This window comes from Nicotiana tabacum, chromosome 11 (genome assembly GCF_000715075.1).
Source record: "Nicotiana tabacum cultivar K326 chromosome 11, ASM71507v2, whole genome shotgun sequence".
Classification (NCBI taxonomy): domain Eukaryota; kingdom Viridiplantae; phylum Streptophyta; class Magnoliopsida; order Solanales; family Solanaceae; genus Nicotiana; species Nicotiana tabacum.
In genome coordinates this window covers 81,777,583-81,795,912 of record NC_134090.1, presented here as the reverse complement: position 1 = coordinate 81,795,912, position 18,330 = coordinate 81,777,583, and positions in this window count along the sequence as shown.

Below are 18,330 nucleotides of genomic sequence, written 5' to 3'. Positions count from 1 at the left end.
CCAAACTAAAAATCGAACCAAATCGATTAAGTAAACCGATATTTTTCTTGATTTATATTGGTTTTGATTTTAAATTTTAAAAACCGATAATATTTGGTTTGGTTTTGGTTCTATTTTAAAAAACCGAAAAATAAACCGAACCAAACCGACTAATTATATACAAAATTTAATAATTATTTATATACAATATAATATCTTTTTGTAAATAATTTTAAGTATTTTATGCATTTTAATTGTTATTTTGAATTTTGGTTTATCCTTTCATATCTTAAAAGATTGCCTAAGCCCAAAACAATAGGACTCGACTAATTTTCTTTTCATTAAGAGACTCTAATTCTCTAACCCTCCGCACATACTTTTGCCTAACGGAATAGTTAAAGAAAAAACCACCACAAGAGTAAAAAAAGCAAATTCAAATTGCAAGATAACAATGGCTAAAGCTTGAGAAAGCAAACTTTTAATTTGTTTTTGTTTATTCTTTTCATATAAATAGGTAAATAAACTTTTAGTTCTGAAAGAAATATATAAAAAAGCATAAATTTAACAAATTATTTTCAGATTGTTGTCTAACATTATTTTCTATTATCGACTTATCATTAGCTTACTAAGAATCGAAAAACCGAACCAAATCGAACTAAACCAACAACAATCAAACTGATGGTTTGTATTTAATTTGGTTTGGTTTTAGTTTTAAAATTTTAAAAACCGATAAATTGGTTTGGTTTTAGTTTTAATAAAAAACCGACCAAACCGAACCGTGAACACCCTTACGACTAGGTGTGACAAACGGGCGGGTCAAATACGGTGTAGGTCAAAATGGGTAACAAAAACAGATAAATTATCCAACCCAACCCATATTTAATACGGATAGAAAACGGGTTAACCAACGGATAATATGTGTAACTATATTATCCATGACTTCTTGAATATGATTATTTTTGGAAGAATTTCTAGTCTCCCAAACTTGAGGAACCTCTAATTTGAGGTTTTACAAATATAAAAGTTAAACTCATTACTATCCATTGATTATCCATTTTCTAAATGGATAATATAATTCTTATCTATATTTAATCCATTTTTTAAAAAATTATTATCCAACCTTTTTTTAATTAATAATATAGGTGGTTAACTGTTTTCTTTTAACCATTTTGTTACTCTTATTTACAACTTTGAAAAGGTAAAGTAATCACAAAAGAAAAAAAAAAGGTAGATTGCGAGCGTTGAAAGCATTGTACGTTGAGGAACGAATATTCACTTGGAACGAGATTTCACAGAAGAAAACGAGAAAAAGAGGGACGTGAAAACGGCAATCTCGAAAATTTTTCTTCAAAGTAGAAACTGCGTGATAGAATGATTTAACAACAAAAAAAAAAATAAACTCAGTGTAATTTTATAAGTGGGATTTGGGAAAAATAGTACTCCCTCAGGTCCAAAATAAGTTATTTTTTGGATGTTTTCATACAGATTAAGAAATCCATCTTTTAGCATTAATTAGCAATGGAATTGACCATATTAACCTTTACTATCTCACATAAACACTCCTAACACATATTCCAACACTAGTTACTCCAAGGACAATGTAGGAAAAAAATAATTAACTCATTCTTGAAATCTGGAAAAATCACTTATTTTGGACCACAAGAAAAAGGCCAAAAAATCATTTATTTTGGACCGGAGGGAGTATATACACAGACCTTATCCTACACTGTGGAGGTAGAGATGTTGTTTCCGATAGACCCTTAGCTTAGGAAAAGCATAGTTGGAAAAAATACAGTAATAGAGAAGCCATAAGAAGTAGTAATAAGAAGCAATATCAACAACATGATAAAGAGATAACCGAAGCAAAAGAGACAACCAGTAATAATAGAGATCTAAGAGTAAGAACATCCACAAATAATAATAATGATACTACAAAAAGAAAAAGCTCAATTACCTACTAGCCTTCTACCATAATTCTCGACATCTATACTCTCATATCAAGGGTCATGTCCTCAGTAAGCTGCAGATATGTTATGTATTGCCTTATCACATCTTTCCAATTCTTCTTTTGGCCTACCTCTATCTCTTCTTAGACCCACCATGGTCAACCTGTCATATCTTCTCACTGGGCCATCTAGGCACCTCCTCTTCACATCTCCGAACCATCTCAGTGTCGCTTTCTACATCTTGTCCATCATAGGTGGGCCTTTACCATATTGTCTCAAATATCCTATTTAATAATCTTATATTTTCTATTATGCCCATACATCTATCTTAGTATTTTTATTTTAGTTATTTTTATTTTTGGACATGTGTGTTCTTGATCGGCCAATACTCTGCAACATACAATATAGTCAGCCTAACAACCATTCTATAGAACTTACTTTTAAGTCTTGGTGGTACATTCGTATCATACAAGACAATTCTTATCACACAAGACACTAGATGTGAGTCTCCTTTTCATCCACCCCGTTCTAATACGATCTGTGATATCATCATTAATTTACATACTACCTTGTATTATTGACCAAAATACTTGAAATTTCCTCTTTTAGGGATATCTTATGTATCAAGCATCACTTCCTTTAGCTTCACGAGTCATGTTACTGAACTTACACTCTAAGTATTCTGTCTTACTCTTGCTCAAGTTGAAATCCTTAGAATCCAGAGTTTGTCTTCAAACTTCCAGCCTAGTGTTAACACCGCCTTGTATCTCGTCAATCAGTACTATGTCATCTGTAAATAGCATGCTCCAAGACACCTTCCCTTGAATGTGTTACGTGAATTCATCCATCACTAAGACGAATAAGAACGGACTGAGAGCTGGTCCCTGGTGCAACCTCATCACAACAGAAACGTGATTCGAGTCTCTTCCCACCGTTTTAACATGTGTCGTGGCTCTATTGTACATGTCATTGACTACCCTAGTGTATACTACAAGTATACCTCTCGCCTCCAAACATCTACATAAAACCTCTCTTGGGACTTTGTCGTATGCTTTTTCTAGGTCAATGAACACCATATATAAGTTCCTCTTTCTCTTCCTATACTGTCGCACCAGTCTGCTCAGAATGTGGATGGCTTCCGTAGCCAATTATCTCGGTATGAATTCAAACTGGTTTTCAGATATACACACACTCATCCTCACCCTCATCTTCAACACCCTCTCCCAAATTTTCATAGTATGACTAAGCAGCTTGATACCCCTATAATTGTTGCAATTTTAAACATGATCATATGATTCCTTTAGGAAAAAATATAAAATTAACCATCCGGCCGAAACTAATTGTATTTGCTAGCCAATATATATATATATATATATATATATATATATATATATATATATACGCATATCTATAATATATATATTATGCCGACTATTATTTTTGGGAGCAACTAAAAATATATATTTCTCAATGGAATTGTTTCCTAAAAATATTATAATAGGAATTATTTTACCGACTTAATTAGATTTTTCAGTTTTCAAAAATTAGCTTGTTTCTTTTACTATGTATATACAAGTCTAGGTTGAGGAATTCTAACGACTGACTTTTACCTAAAACAATACCGTGACCTACGAATATATGCAACCTTCTACACCAAAATATCTCATGTTCTCTCGCCCACAAAATATGCCATTGACGATCATTGTGTAGCATCATTGACAAATTCGATGCAATTTGATACAATCAAAAAGCAAATTGCATTTGGTATCAATATACACAATTATCAAGCTACAGATCACTTATAATTTTTTATCATGTTCAACTATGCTTTATAAAAAAGATAAAGCGGTCGCTGCAAATATATTTCGGTTAACAAGTCCGGAGTCGAATCCCACAGAGAATTAACCTATCAATCACAGCTATTAGATTTACACAAATTCACATATTCAATTTTCGGAAATATCTGAGTAAAAGATTGGATGTTTACTACTAAATATTATGTAATGACAATGCAATAATTAAGAACTAACTATGAATGAGTTGTAGACAAGTATATGAATGATCTAAGGTTCTGATTTCCTCTATTGTCGGAATCTTTTCCGCTACGTTTGCTATAAATTTGCTTAAGTCTTCTCTATCGATCATGAGCACTCTGAATGGCGTAACTCTTTCCCGAGTAATTACAACAATATATTAGACATATTCTCCCGAATTACACTAGCTAGCTTTAAGTGCAGCTCACTTAGATCGCACCCAAGGTTTCGTTATCCCTAATCCCACCTTTAAACCCTTCGTATTGATCCCTGATATACGTTAGAAGTGGTGTTGTTCAACAACTACCTAAATATTCACTCTCTCCCGAGTAATACATACTAAATACGCACAGTCGATTGAGGGCCCTTCAATCAACAGCAATCACAATATAGTTGAACAAATAGAGAGAATACTACGACAAATCTATATTAACATAACAAGAAAATCATCCTCCAATAGGTTCCATCAAAACCATAGATTAGGAGTTTAGCTATGCATATTTGTTTTAACAATCATCACAGTAGAATTCACCATCAATGATAAAAACAAGAGGAAGAAAGATAAAAACTCTATGCCAAAAATCATCACAGTAGCTATGCATATTTCTTGCCTTCAAAATCCTTCCAAAAACCAAGATACCCTCTTTTTGGGCGAGCTGGGCTTCATGTAAGTCAAGGAGAGTCGCCTCTGAACATACAAATTTACCCCTGAAATAAAAATTCTCGTAGCGACGTGCGCGACCGTGGATCAACCGCAGATGGACCGCGCATATTGCCTTTTGTTCTGCCTGGTGAGCGCGGCCAGTGCGCGGCCGCGGATAGACCGCACACCTGGAGGATATTTCTGCCCTCAGTTTTCTTTCTTCTTTTGCGCGCGTTCACCTTCGATTGGCCTTCCTTGCTCCAAATTAACCCCAAAACACTCTTTAATATCCTCATAGCCCGGAATTGTTCCTACAAAGCACAAAGTTCTTAATTAGAGTAATTTGTTATCATTTAATATTCATATATCAATAAAGTACATCTAAGTTGGAGCGTAAATGGTAGCTAAACTACATAATTATAGCCTACTATCAGTAGCATAAAAAAATCATTGCTCGTCCCTGAGCAATCAAACCATACTCTACAAAGGCCTACTTCACTAAGCGACTTCTCTAACTCATCACACTAAGAATATTTCACATAAATTGAGCGCAGTAGTGTAACATCTTCACCTCAAGAGGTGACTCCCATGGGCAACGCAATATCCCTAACTTACTCACTTACTCTAACACATGGGTCAATACTTACCTTTCCTTCATGAATCAAGTGTCTGCTCACGATAAAAGAGACCCATTCCACAATTAAATAAAATTCACTCACAAAGAGGAACTTTAACATAGACAGAATTCACTCACCCTCAGAAACAATATTCTTGTGCCCCTAAAGATGCACCATAGGCTTGCCCGTAGTGTACTATTCTACTAATCAAGCTCATTCCGTATAGGATCAAATAGGACTTTACTTGGTTGTAATGTAGGCTGAGGGACGGGTAAGATACATTTACATATAAGAGTGACTACACCTCCCTAAGCACTTTAATACATACATTTTAACATTTAAGACCCTACTTATATCAAACCAAACTCCACCTTTACATCAATGTGTATTACCCCCATATTTCTTTAAGCACACTAACATCAAGAACCACCATTTATCAAGGAGTATATATATGTATTTTTTTTCACAACGATGCAACTATTCTTTTCTTTCTTTTCTTTTTCAATTCACGTGGCTCTTTACTTTTTCAACACAGTGCACATTTCTCCTTATTTCATAAGTTCTACTCAAAAGCCAAACCAACCACCCCACACTTTAACTTTTACACATTTCATAACAATTCAAGTGCTCATGAAAGGGTAGAGGGTTCAAATAGATGGTTATTTCAAAAAAATGAGTAAGGCTTGTAATGTGGTTGCCAAAGAAACAGGATTACAGACTCAAGGGTGTTAACTACGATACATAACAATTAGGCAGGTAAAATATTCATATCTGGCTAAACAAAGAAGCGCCTATATCACTTCCAAGACTGAACAAAACTATTATTTCGCTTTGCAAACACAGGGGGCAAGTTCTATGCATCAAATGCACTGTACAGAATACAACAATCCTCACACACACATGGTACATGTCTCTAGATTGGCTCATCAAAACACTCTAGTCAGGGTACTTAAGACAAATTAAGACATACAATTTAAGGCATTCTTACAAGAGTCAACAACTGAGCCTAGCGTCACACTAAAGTGCCCATAATATTCAAGGCATTACGACGTTAAGAGATCTTATTTCTATTTTCACCTATTGCCCATGAGTTCCTAACTAACAATAAAAAAACAAAAAAAATAACTAAACCCAGTTCAAACGAAACCCTTGGAAAAGAACCACGATCCAAAGAAAAACCAAGGGGAATTGATACACTACCTACAAAAGAAAATCTTTTTTTTCGACTTAGACCCTCAAGAAACCCGTCGAGTGATATCCATCATCGGGACAAATCGAAAATTTGAATCTTTATCACACATTCACACCTTTAGAAAAGCTAACCAAATACCAAAATCAAGTCACAGTCTTACATATATACACATATAAACAAAGTATCCCCCACCCCACACTTAAAATGATGGCATGTCCCCATGTCATACAAAATAAAGTTATGCGAGGTAAAGGAAACTTCCCTGGTACATCAATCTTGATCGGAGACAGTGCCGAGGTTGAGATGGCACGCCCTCCCCAACATACGCAGCCAAGCCATGATCTTCTTTTCCGATTTAGCATTTTGGGTGGCCAGTGCATCCACCCGAGCCCCCAAGTGTGTGACAGAAGTGCGCAACCCTACCACTTCATGCTCTAAGGTTGTCATCCGCTTGTTTTGTCCGAGCACAGATGTTCCTTCTACCTCTGCAACTTGCTCATGTGTGGGAGACTCTGCTCCGACTTCATCCTGCCTTTCATCTCCCTCCTTAGGTGCATCAAAATCATCACTATTAACACCTCTAGGTACCACAGGGTCCTTCCCAATGGTCACTTTATCCACTCGAAATTTTGTTCCTTTCTTCACTCTTCCATTCACGCTCAAGTTCTCCGGCACCCGTGCTGCCCAGCATAATCTAGTGACCAAGGAAGGAAAGAAGAACCCATACCGCCGCATTAGACAATGGATGAACATCTCTTCGTGAATAACCTTGGCTACATCAAAAGCGTGGCCATTCATGAAGCAACAGATCAATGGAGCTCTAGGACCATTCACTTCAGTGGTGTTGGAGGAAGGGAGCAGACGACTTTTGATGATATACATCCAACACTTCCATTCGAAGGTGAGTACTGCTGAATGAAACTTCTTCCCTGGTATAATCCACACGACTTCCTTGTTGGGCACACATATTAATTTAAAGAACAAACTCCATGTGGTGTATCGTCTTCCATGGGCTTCATAGTAGTCCTTCGTATCAGGGTCTTCCCCGAACATTGGCAACCGGTAAGATATCCGAATGGCCTCAATGGAGGCATCCACATTTTGCTTTCGTACCGTGCAAACATCATTCACATGTTTCGAAAGGTTCGCGTAAAACTCCCGCAGAACCATCAAATTAACCTCATCCGGTTCTTCAAAGAAAATATCCAACCTACGCAGGACCAATTCATTGTACATGTTGGGAGAGTTATATTGGAGGGAACCTATATCAATTCCCCTCTCCGGTATGGGCTTCTTTGATGCCTTGTGACCAAAACGGTCCTGAGCTGCGCTGGAGACAAACTTGGTACTATCATACTAGCGAACATTAGTGAAGCTCGTGGCCTGGATGATCCAGCGTGACCATTGGAGGAGGCACCGATGGTTCTGCATTTCTTGGAGGGCGTCATACTACCTGAAACAAATATCACCATCAGCAAAAAATAAGAGATGTGATCCAAAGGCGGTTACTCATACTTCATCCGCACAATTGGTCACAAATGACATTCATGACTCACTTTGGCACTTAAACAAACACATGATATGCACAATTTACCCGAACTCCCAAATAACAATTTGAGAACCCCAATTTAACCACAGATATACCAATTTCCATCTAACCCATGAAGATAAAGTTCTACTACAGTCCCGACATACCCACTAGTGTAACTATAGCACATGACTATAAGAAATCTACTACAAAAATAAGAAGAAAACAACTACAAAACTAAGAAATTCAAATAACCCCAAAAAAATTTAAACAAGCGCCCTTACCTGGTGGACTTGTGAGTATGCTATGTGAGGGGAAAAAGTTAGAAGAGATAAGAGGATAGAGTAGGGGGTCGATTCTGTGGGGGTAGAATGGTTTAGGGTTCTATTTGAAGAGAGAAGAGGATTGTTTGTTTTGATTTGTAAGAGCAGGGGTTAGGGATCGGGTATTTGGGTGAAGTGAAAAAGGGTAGGGGATAAGAAGGGGGGAGTTATTAGTAATAAATATATTAAGAGAAAAAGAAAAATAAAAAAAATTTACTCTAACTAAATGTCACACCTCCTTTTTACATACCCGCGAGGGTACAAGGGATTTTTTTCCAATTAAAGGACAATCGAAACGGGATTGGTTTATTTATTTCAGAGTCGCCACTTGGGAGATTTAGAGTGTCCCAAGTCACCAATTTTAATCCCGAATCGAGGAAAAGAATGACTCTATATTACAGTCTGCGTACCCAAAATCCGGATAAGGAATTCTGTTAACCCGGGAGAAGGTGTTAGGCATTCCCGAGTTCCGTAGTTCTAGCACGGTCGCTCAACTGTTATATTCGGCTTGATTATCTGATTTTATACAAATATGAACTTATGTGCAAATTTTAACTTTTTACCGCTTTCATAATTATTATTATTAAGAATGTGAACATCTCTTAAAACATGTCTTTGGACTGCATCACATGAAATACACCCACAATACGGAACATATTTTTATTCGACGTTTTGGGATTTGGATTTGGGTCTGAAATGCACACCCATGTTTAAGAAAGTAAATTATTAAACGCGCGCCTAAAGATTAGCGTATTATTATTTCTGGGAAGGCCGTGAGATTTGCTAAACGGCCCGTCCTGGAAACTAAGTACTTTTATATATACATTTAATGAGGGCCCCGCAGCTTGTGCATTTTTATTTGTCGAGGATCATCTCATCTTTATTTTTTAGAAGGATATCCTATAGCGGCTATGTTTCTTGTCGCATTTGTCTCTACTAATTGAAAGTAAAATGACCCTACTCAATTACATGCTTGCAGGTTATTTATAACGAAATTCCGAAGGCCTTTGCAGAATAAGAAAACATGGCCACGCACGTGGGCAGCTAATCGGACCTCATGGGCCCAAACCCAGCTTATGCAGGATTCGCCAGGCCTGGGCCACTGATTTTCTGGTGAAGGCCTGCTTGGCCCGTTTCGACTTGGGCTCGACCTTTGTGAGGTTGAGGCCGGAAACTTGTGTTTTTGTTTTAAAGGGGTGGTTTATCAGTTATAACAGGGCAGTTTATCAAAAGGACATGAAATTAGCTTAACAATGGATAGCTTTATATGTGACAGGCATTTAATGGCATGCTGAACAAAATTGGCTAAAGTCTAATATGTACCCTACTGTACCGTGAATCCTTTTATCTACCAACCTATATACACAATCTGAAATCAAACTACCATACATTGACATTCACTAAGCCTGAGGGTTGCCTCCAGTATCCAAGCAAAAAACGTAAACTATTATACATCACATGGTATTTAATATAACAGGCTATGTATAAAATAACATATTCAACTCTTCTCTTTTGTATTCATGCTCGACTTTCAAATTACATTGGTAGTGTATTAGAAGTGTACCTGGTATGGAAAGCAAAAGAAGAAGGAGAATGATCAACAACAACAGCCAAACAACAACAACAACTAGCAACAACACAGCAACAACAACCAGCAACAACTATGCAGCCCACAGGTGATCGAGCATCAAACAGACAAATCCCAGAAACAGAGTAGAAAAATAGCAGGAAGCCCAGAATATTGAATGTAATAGCACCAGCAGTTTAACAATCACAAACAGCTCCGCAAACAACCCAACAACAATTGGCAAAGACAGCTTGACCAACTTGCACCCTTATGCAGTTTTCATGCAGTGTTTTGTTACAATATTCTGAAATTTTCTTTATGTTTCTTTCTTTCAGTTTTTCCAACCTAAAAATCTCTCTGAAGACTAAAAAATGTCCAGCCCCTTTTATGTTCTAAAACAGCTTATTTATAAGCCAAACCCCAGGTCAGTCCAACTGCCTGGATTCCTGCAAGTCACAGTCTGCCCATACCCCTTAACTCCCCATGCCTAAAGGCATCTTTCTCGGAATCCTTAATCAGCCCCCATGCTCTGTCTTATTACTCTAATCAAGGGTTATGGGCTTAGTTAAGTATTCACTTAATTCCCATACTCTTATGTCTTGTTCCCCATTGGCATTAATTTAATCCTAATTCAGTACCCTATTTGTCAGCTCACTTAAACTAATTATTTCTGTTCTTTTTAACACCCAAATTACCCCTGTTAATCCCTGGTTATCACTATCTTGCCCTGCTTCTGCAGCAGGGAATTCGAACTTTTGAAAGTTCAATTTCCAGCTGCCCTAGCCTGGATCTTTTAGTTGTTTATAATGCAGTTACAAACCACTTTCAAGTAATGTCAAGCAATCAATTAACAACGAACAGGTTCGTTCACTTACGTGAAATTGTATGAATTAGAATATTTGAACATTCAGTCATAGGAAACTAATCGACGACGTTTATCGAGTCGACTACACTAATTATAACAAGGAATAATCAGTCGATTAAATAAACAACACGAATAGGGTCCCAAAGGGTTTCAGACCACTTTGCACGACACTGGGAGGCTATATGAGTTATCTATGCGACGACTAATCTAATCGAGCATGTATATCACAAGACGTATTCACATATACACAGAAGAACAAACGACCAAATAAAAGGTCTTTACGAGGATGGAAGAAATTGAAAGAAAATATCAAAAAATAACAAACAATCACAACGACACATGCTGGCAATCCTCAAGCAGTATTCAAATAAAACAGAAAAGAAAAGAAAAACTTACTGAAAACTTTAACAAAAGTCGACCCAGGTCCGAATCAGATTTGGCCCTTTGAGGCCGAACAAACTTTAATCGGGGTGTTCTCAACCGAGAATACCCTGATTGAAGTCTATTAGACCCCAAACTCCTTTATGAAACAGGTCGGATTCCCCAGGTTCTTATGTTCTAGGGTTTGAATCTTCAGATCTGGGATTTTAGGCCTTGTGGGTAGATTCGGACCAAACCAAGCTTGGTTTGGTCACGAGGGAGGTCAGGGGGTTGTCCAGTGTGTTTTTGGGTTGGTTTGGTGTAGATCGGGGTTTGGTCTCGAATCTTCAAATCAAGATTCGAGACGACGGAGTGTGATTCGAGGTATATGGTTGGTGGATTCGTGTTCAGGGTGGTGAGGTGCATCAGGGGTGTTGTTTTGGTGGTCACCGGCGTTGGGGCCGCCGGGTTTAGGGTGAGAGTGTATGGGGGCGGCTAGGGTTTGGAACGGGAAGGGGCTGTGTTTGGGACGATGGTGTACAGTGGGGGAAGGGTGGGGTTTGGTTTGGGGGGCGTGGGGTGTGATGGGAGGTTTATATACGTAATGGGGCATTTGATTTGGGCCGTTAGATCAGATGATCTCAACGGCTTGGATCCATTGATGATCGACAGGACGGGGTCGTTTGGTATGGAAACGGGGTCGTTTGGTTTAAGTGAGGGGTTGGGTTAAACCGGTTATTGGTTGGGTTTGAAAACGGGTTGCTGAAAGGGGTCCTGAGCCGTTGGATTGGCCTGGACGGATGGCTCAGATCAAACGCCCTATGCGGCATCGTTTTGGGGACGTGCCTGGGCAGGCCTGGTTTGGACTGGGTCTTTGCTTTGGCTTTGGGCCTCATTTTGGGGCCCAATCCGATTTTCCCTTTCCCTTTAAACTAACAATTCCTAAAAAAATTGTAAAAATTAAAATAAACTTACACACATATTGGTTAACACCTATAACAATTAACACACCGTTTTAACATATATTTTTGATTTTCTTTTTCTTTTTGGAGTAACTTTCGCGAAGAAAAAATCACGTGCTTACAGCTGCCCCTCTTTGCCCGAAGACATGAAGGGTTTTCGCGCAAAGATAAAGCGGGCGATTTTTTGCTCGTCCAAGTACTCCGTGTGAAGAATTTTTTCTAAAAAGATTTGACCGAACCTTTGCTTCAGAGGTTTCCTACATATCCTGGGCTGAACAGGAATCAGGTCAATGTAGTTCGGGAAGTTTTGGTAGCTGGGACTACCATGTGACTGTCATGTTTGCTGTGGTTGTGCTGTTACATGCTGCTGTATGCTATCATCGCTTACCGATCTCCTTGTTACATTGGGATGAAAAGAAAGCAAGAAGCTAGGCTAGACTACGGATCATAAGATCTCGTCTATCTTCAACTTGTTCTTGTCGCCTTGCTTTCTTGTCGGCTTGCGTTTTCCTCCGATGCTTTTATTTTGTGAACTTGAGGGATGGTACTGGCCCTTTGCTCTTCTGAGTACCAGTTTTCATCATTTTGCTTGGTCCGCTGGGGATATGGCCTTCTTCATTAAGCTTTTCAATGGTTCCTCTGGTGGCACGGCTCTCTTCATCAGATTTGTTATGCTGGGCATGGTCTAATGTTCACAAGCTGCTTCTTTCAAAATGCGTCCTTTCTTCCTTTTGACGCATGCACTTGAGTTTGCACCCTTCTGCTTCCCGGTGCTGGGGGTTTTTATTGTTTCCTGCTGGGTATTCCTGCTGTAACCTTCCGCCTTCTGGTAGGGTTACTGATTCCAAGACCTAGAACAGAAAGTATTCCCGCATTTTACTGGTGGGCGACCTAGAACAGAAAGTATTCCCGCATTTTACTGGTGGGCGACCTAGAACAGAAAGTATTCCCGCATTTTACTGGTGGGCGACCTAGAACAGAATGTATTCCCGCATTTTACTGGTGGGCGACCTAGAACAGAAAGTATTCCCGCATTTTACTGGTGGGCGACCTAGAACAGAATGTATTCCCGCATTTTACTGGTGGGCGACCTAGAACAGAAAATATTCCCGCATTTTACTGGTGGGCGACCTAGAACAGAAAGTATTCCCATATTTTACTGGTGGGCGACCTAGAACAGAAAGTATTCCCGCATTTTACTGGTGGGCGACCTAGAACAGAAAGTATACCTGCATTTTACTGGTGGGCGACCTAGAACAGAAATGTATTCCCGCATTTTACTGGTGGGCGACCTAGAACATAAATGTATTCCCGCATTTTACTGGTGGGCGACCTAGAACATAAATGTATTCCCGCATTTTACTGGTGGGCGACCTAGAACATAAATGTATTCTCGCATTTTACTGGTGGGCGACCTAGAACAGAAAGTATTAAATTTGTTTCCTCGTTCTTCCGAGAAAATTTTTGACAACGGCAGAAAATTTTCTGCCCCAGTTTTGGCGACTTCCCTGGCATCGCGTCTTGCTGCCATCATCAACCTTTATTTTCCTGCAACAGACAAAAGGATTTAGTTAGTTTTAATCATGGTAGGCAGCGGTATCTTTCCGCTGGGAGATGATTTTTTCTCTCTTTCTCTTTTCTGGATTTGTGCCCCCACAACTGGTTGGCGGACAAAGTTGCTTGTTGGGGGTGACCCGTCTGATGGGGATGGTCTTCCATTTATCCCCTTTTTCTTTTCTCTTTATAGAACCAACTGTGGGAGTCTACTTCCCTCCCGAAACCACTCCCTTAAGAGTTTACTTCCTCCCGGAATTGCAAGGCATAGAACTTTACTGCCTGGGGATAACCTTTGGGACTGTTATCTTGCATCGGATCAATTTCCCTTTCCTGTGGAGTTTGACCACTTCGGACTTGGGTCCGTGATTTATCGACGTTCTGCGGGGAAACCTTCTCGGAACTTGGTCCACGAGTCCTTCACCCGTCATTTTCCGCTCTTTTTACGTCCCCCTTCTTTTGATGCAATTCGACGCCTTTTGTCTTATTCTTGGTTTTTGGCCTATCCCTTTCGTATTTTGCTTTTGGACCCCTTCAGTCTCTGGTAGTAAACTTTGAAAGATCCTTTTCAAAACCAATTTTTTAGAAAGAAAAATGAAAAAGGTAGAAAAGGAGAAAAATCTTTCTGAACCAAAAACTTATCTGGATGACATGACTGGTCCTTATGATCATGATGTGCACCATAGATTTCCGACCCAGTCTATTTGTATCAATCATCTTGCCTGATGGTCTTACTTGCTGGGGATAAATGAGTGTCCATTTCTTTGCGAACGCGGACCCTTTTGCTGATCTGCCTTGTCGCCTCATAGTGCCCTTCGAGGGGTTTTCACTAATGAGACTCTCTCTTTTCTCTCAGCTCCCGGCGCCTTATGGTGCCTGTGAAGGTTTTCACCGATAAGACTCTCTCGTTTTATATCTCTCATCTTTCGTCGCCTTATGGTGCCTGTGAAGGTTTTCACCGATAAGACTCTCTCATTTGATTTCTTCAGCGGGGAATTGGAGTGCTGTTGATATGACCCTCTCTTTGGAGATTCCTTTGGACTATCAATTCATTTCCAGTTTTATGATCCTCTTCTTTGCCGGGGATCAGTGTATTATTCTCGGCTTCCTTTGCCTGACTTGGCACCTCTTGGATATTGATCGGGAGGTCTTTTGGACGTCGATGTTGGTTTTGGTGTGGGGCTAAAAGAAAGGCTTATCAAAAAATGAAATAACTTTGATGGGTGATCCGCTACAACTTTTGGAATCAAACCTTTGTTGGAATTTTAAAACATAACCTCTGCCCCAGTTTTCTTGCTTGGGGGATTTTATTTTTACTCTATGTTGAGCTATGTGCGTTACGCACACTGTGCCTATTATGCGTATTTATGTACACTATGCACCCTATGTACACTATGATGCACACTATGACCGAGCCGTGAGGCGCCTACGTATCCTCTTTGAGGAATCAGGTCAAACGTAGTTCCCACGGTTTGTGATTTTTATCTTTTTCTTCTTTTTCTTCTTTTTTTTCATTTTCTCTTAAAAATTTTCTTTTCTTCTTCTTTCTCTTTTTCATATCTTTTCCGTTAGTGATTCCAAAAGAGGGGTATGAAAGAATAACTTAAGGCTCAAAAGGGGAAACAAGGGTAAAAGTGTTTGGATAGAAGAAAGAATTGCCTCCGTCATTTCATTATCCAATAAGTACTAAGTACAAACAAACTAACCAATAATTGACATAATCAAAGAAATTACGCATAGTATCTTTTGACTACATCCGAATTGATAGCCATGTCAACACATCTTCCCTCGATATCCGTCAAACACAATGCACCGTTGGACAATACTCTGGTCACGATATAAGGCTCTTGCCAATTTGGGGCGAACTTGCCTTTTGCTTCGACCTGATGTGGGAGGATCTTCTTCAATACCTGCTGCCCTACTTCAAATTTCCTGGGGCGTACCTTCTTATTATATGTTCTCGCCATTCTCTTCTGATACAGCTGACCATGGCACACTACTGCCAATCATTTCTCGTCTATCAAGCTCAATTGTTCCAATCGAGCTCTGACCCATTCATTATCATCAATCTCGGCTTCAACGACAATCCGGAGGGATGGAATTTCGACCTCCGCCGGTATTACGGCCTCAGTTCCGTACACCAACAAATAAGGAGTTGTACCTATGGAAGTCCGGACGGTAGTGCGGTAACCCAACAAAGCAAAGGGTAATCTCTCGTGCCATTGTCTGGACCCTTCCACCATCTTTCGCAGTATCTTCTTGATGTTCTTATTGGCTGCTTCGACCGCTACATTCGCCTTGGGACGATATGGGGTGGTATTGCGGTGTGTAATCTTGAATTGTTGGCATACCTCTCTTATCAGGCTGCTGTTAAGATTCGCACCGTTATCCGTGATGATTACTTTTGGGATCCCAATCTGCATATGATATGGGAGTGCACATATCCACCACTGCCTTTTTAGTTACCAACTTGAAGGTTTTAGCCTCAACCCATTTGGTGAAGTAGTCAATGGTTACTAGAATGAACCTATGACCGTTGGATGCTGCCGGCTCGATAGGTCCAATGACATCCATGCCCCATGCCACAAATGGCCAGGGTGCTGACATCGTATGTAACTCTGTTGGCGGAGAATGAATCAGATCTCCATGTATCTGACACTGATGGCATCTTCTCACGAAAGAGATACAGTCATGCTCCATGGTAAGCCAATAATACCCTGCTCGAAGGATCTTCCTTGCCAATACATATCCGCTCATGTGTGGCCCGCAAACTCCAGCATGTACCTCTGCCATAACCGTCGTGGCTTGACCGGCGTCTATACATCTTAACAATCCCAAATCCGGGGTTCTTTTGTACAAAACTCCTCCGCTGAGGAAGAAACCATTCGACAAATGCCGAAGGGCTCTTTTTTGGTCTCTAGTGGCCTGTTCCGGATATATCCCCATTCTGAGGTATTCCTTGATATCATGAAACCAGGGTTCGCCATCTGCTTACTCTTCTATGGCGTTGCAATAAGCATGCTGATCACGGACCTGGATGTGTAGAGGATCAACATACATTTTGTCAGGGTGGTGCAACATTGATGCTAAGGTGGCCAATGCATCCGCAACCTTGTTATGAACTCTCGGGATATGTTTGAATTTCACCGATCGAAATTGCTTGCTCAGATTGTGCAAGCATTGTCGATAAGGTATGAGTTTCAAGTCCCGTGTTTCCCATTTGCCCTGAATCTGATGTACCAAGAGGTCCGAGTCTCCCAAGACCAAGACGTCTTGGACATCCATGTCCGCAGCCAATCGCAGACCCAAAATGCAAGCTTCATACTCGGCCATATTATTGGTGCAATAGAAGCGTAGTTGAGCCGTAACAGGATAATGGCGTCCTGTTTCGGAAATGAGTACTGCTCCTATTCCAACCCCCTTCGTGTTTGCGGCTCCATCGAAGAAAAGCTTCCAACCCGGTTCCTCGGGTAACTCCAGCTCACTTGTATGCATCACTTCTTCGTCGGGAAAATACGTTCTCAAAGGTTCGTATTTTTCATCAACGGGATTCTCTGCCAAATGGTCGGCCAGTGCTTGGGATTTCATGGCTGTCCTTGTCACATAGATGATATCGAACTCTGTGAGCAGAATTTGCCATTTTGCCAACCTCCCTGTGGGCATAGGTTTCTAAAAGATATACTTCAATGGGTCCAAACGGGATATGAGATAAGTAGTATACGAGGACAGGTAGTGTTTCAACTTCTGAGCTACCCAAGTTAGGGCGCAGCATGTTTTCTCGAGTTGAGTGTACTTGACTTCATATATTGTGAATTTCTTGCTAAGATAGTAGATGGCCTGCTCCTTCCTTCCTGTGTCATCATGTTGCCCCAGTACACAACCAAATGAATTTTCCAGGACCGTCAGATAAAGAATTAAGGGCTTCCCTGGCTTAGGCGGGACCAATACGGGTGGATTAGACAGATACCCTTTGATTTGGTCGAAAGCCTCTTGACACTCTGCCGTCCAACTCACCGCAGCATCCTTTTTCAGCAGCCGAAATATGGGCTCACAAGTTGCTGTGAGTTGAGCGATGAACCTGCTTATGTAATTGAGTCTACCCAGCAAACTCATTACCTCTGTTTTGTTCTTTGGCGGTGGCAAATCTCGGATGGATTCGATTTTGGATGGGTCTAACTCAATCCCCCGTCGACTGACGATGAATCCTAACAACTTTCCTGATGGAACCCCGAATGCGCATTTGGTCGGGTTAAGCTTGATATCATACCTTCGGAGTCTTTGGAAGAATCTCCTTAGGTCTGCTACATGGTCTTCCTAACGCCAGGACTTTATGATCACATCATCGACGTACACCTCAATTTCTTTGTGTATCATGTCATGAAACACAGCAGTCATTGCTCGCATGTACGTTGCCCCGGCATTCTTCAGTCCGAATGGCATTACCCGATAGCAGTAAGTTCCCCATGGCGTGATAAATACTGTCTTTTCCGCATCTTCCTCGTCCATCAGGATCTGATGATATCCCGCATAGCGGTCCACAAAGGATCCGATCTCGCGCCCAGCGCAATTATCGATCAAGATATGGATGTTGGGTAATGGAAAGTTGTCCTTGGGACTTGCTTTGTTGAGATTGCGGTAGTCGACGCACACCCTGATTTTCCCGTCCTTCTTTGGAACTGGTACCACATTGGCCAACCACGCGGGATATCGAGTGACCCGAATGACCTTCGCCTGCAACTGCTTAATCACCTCTTCTTTGAT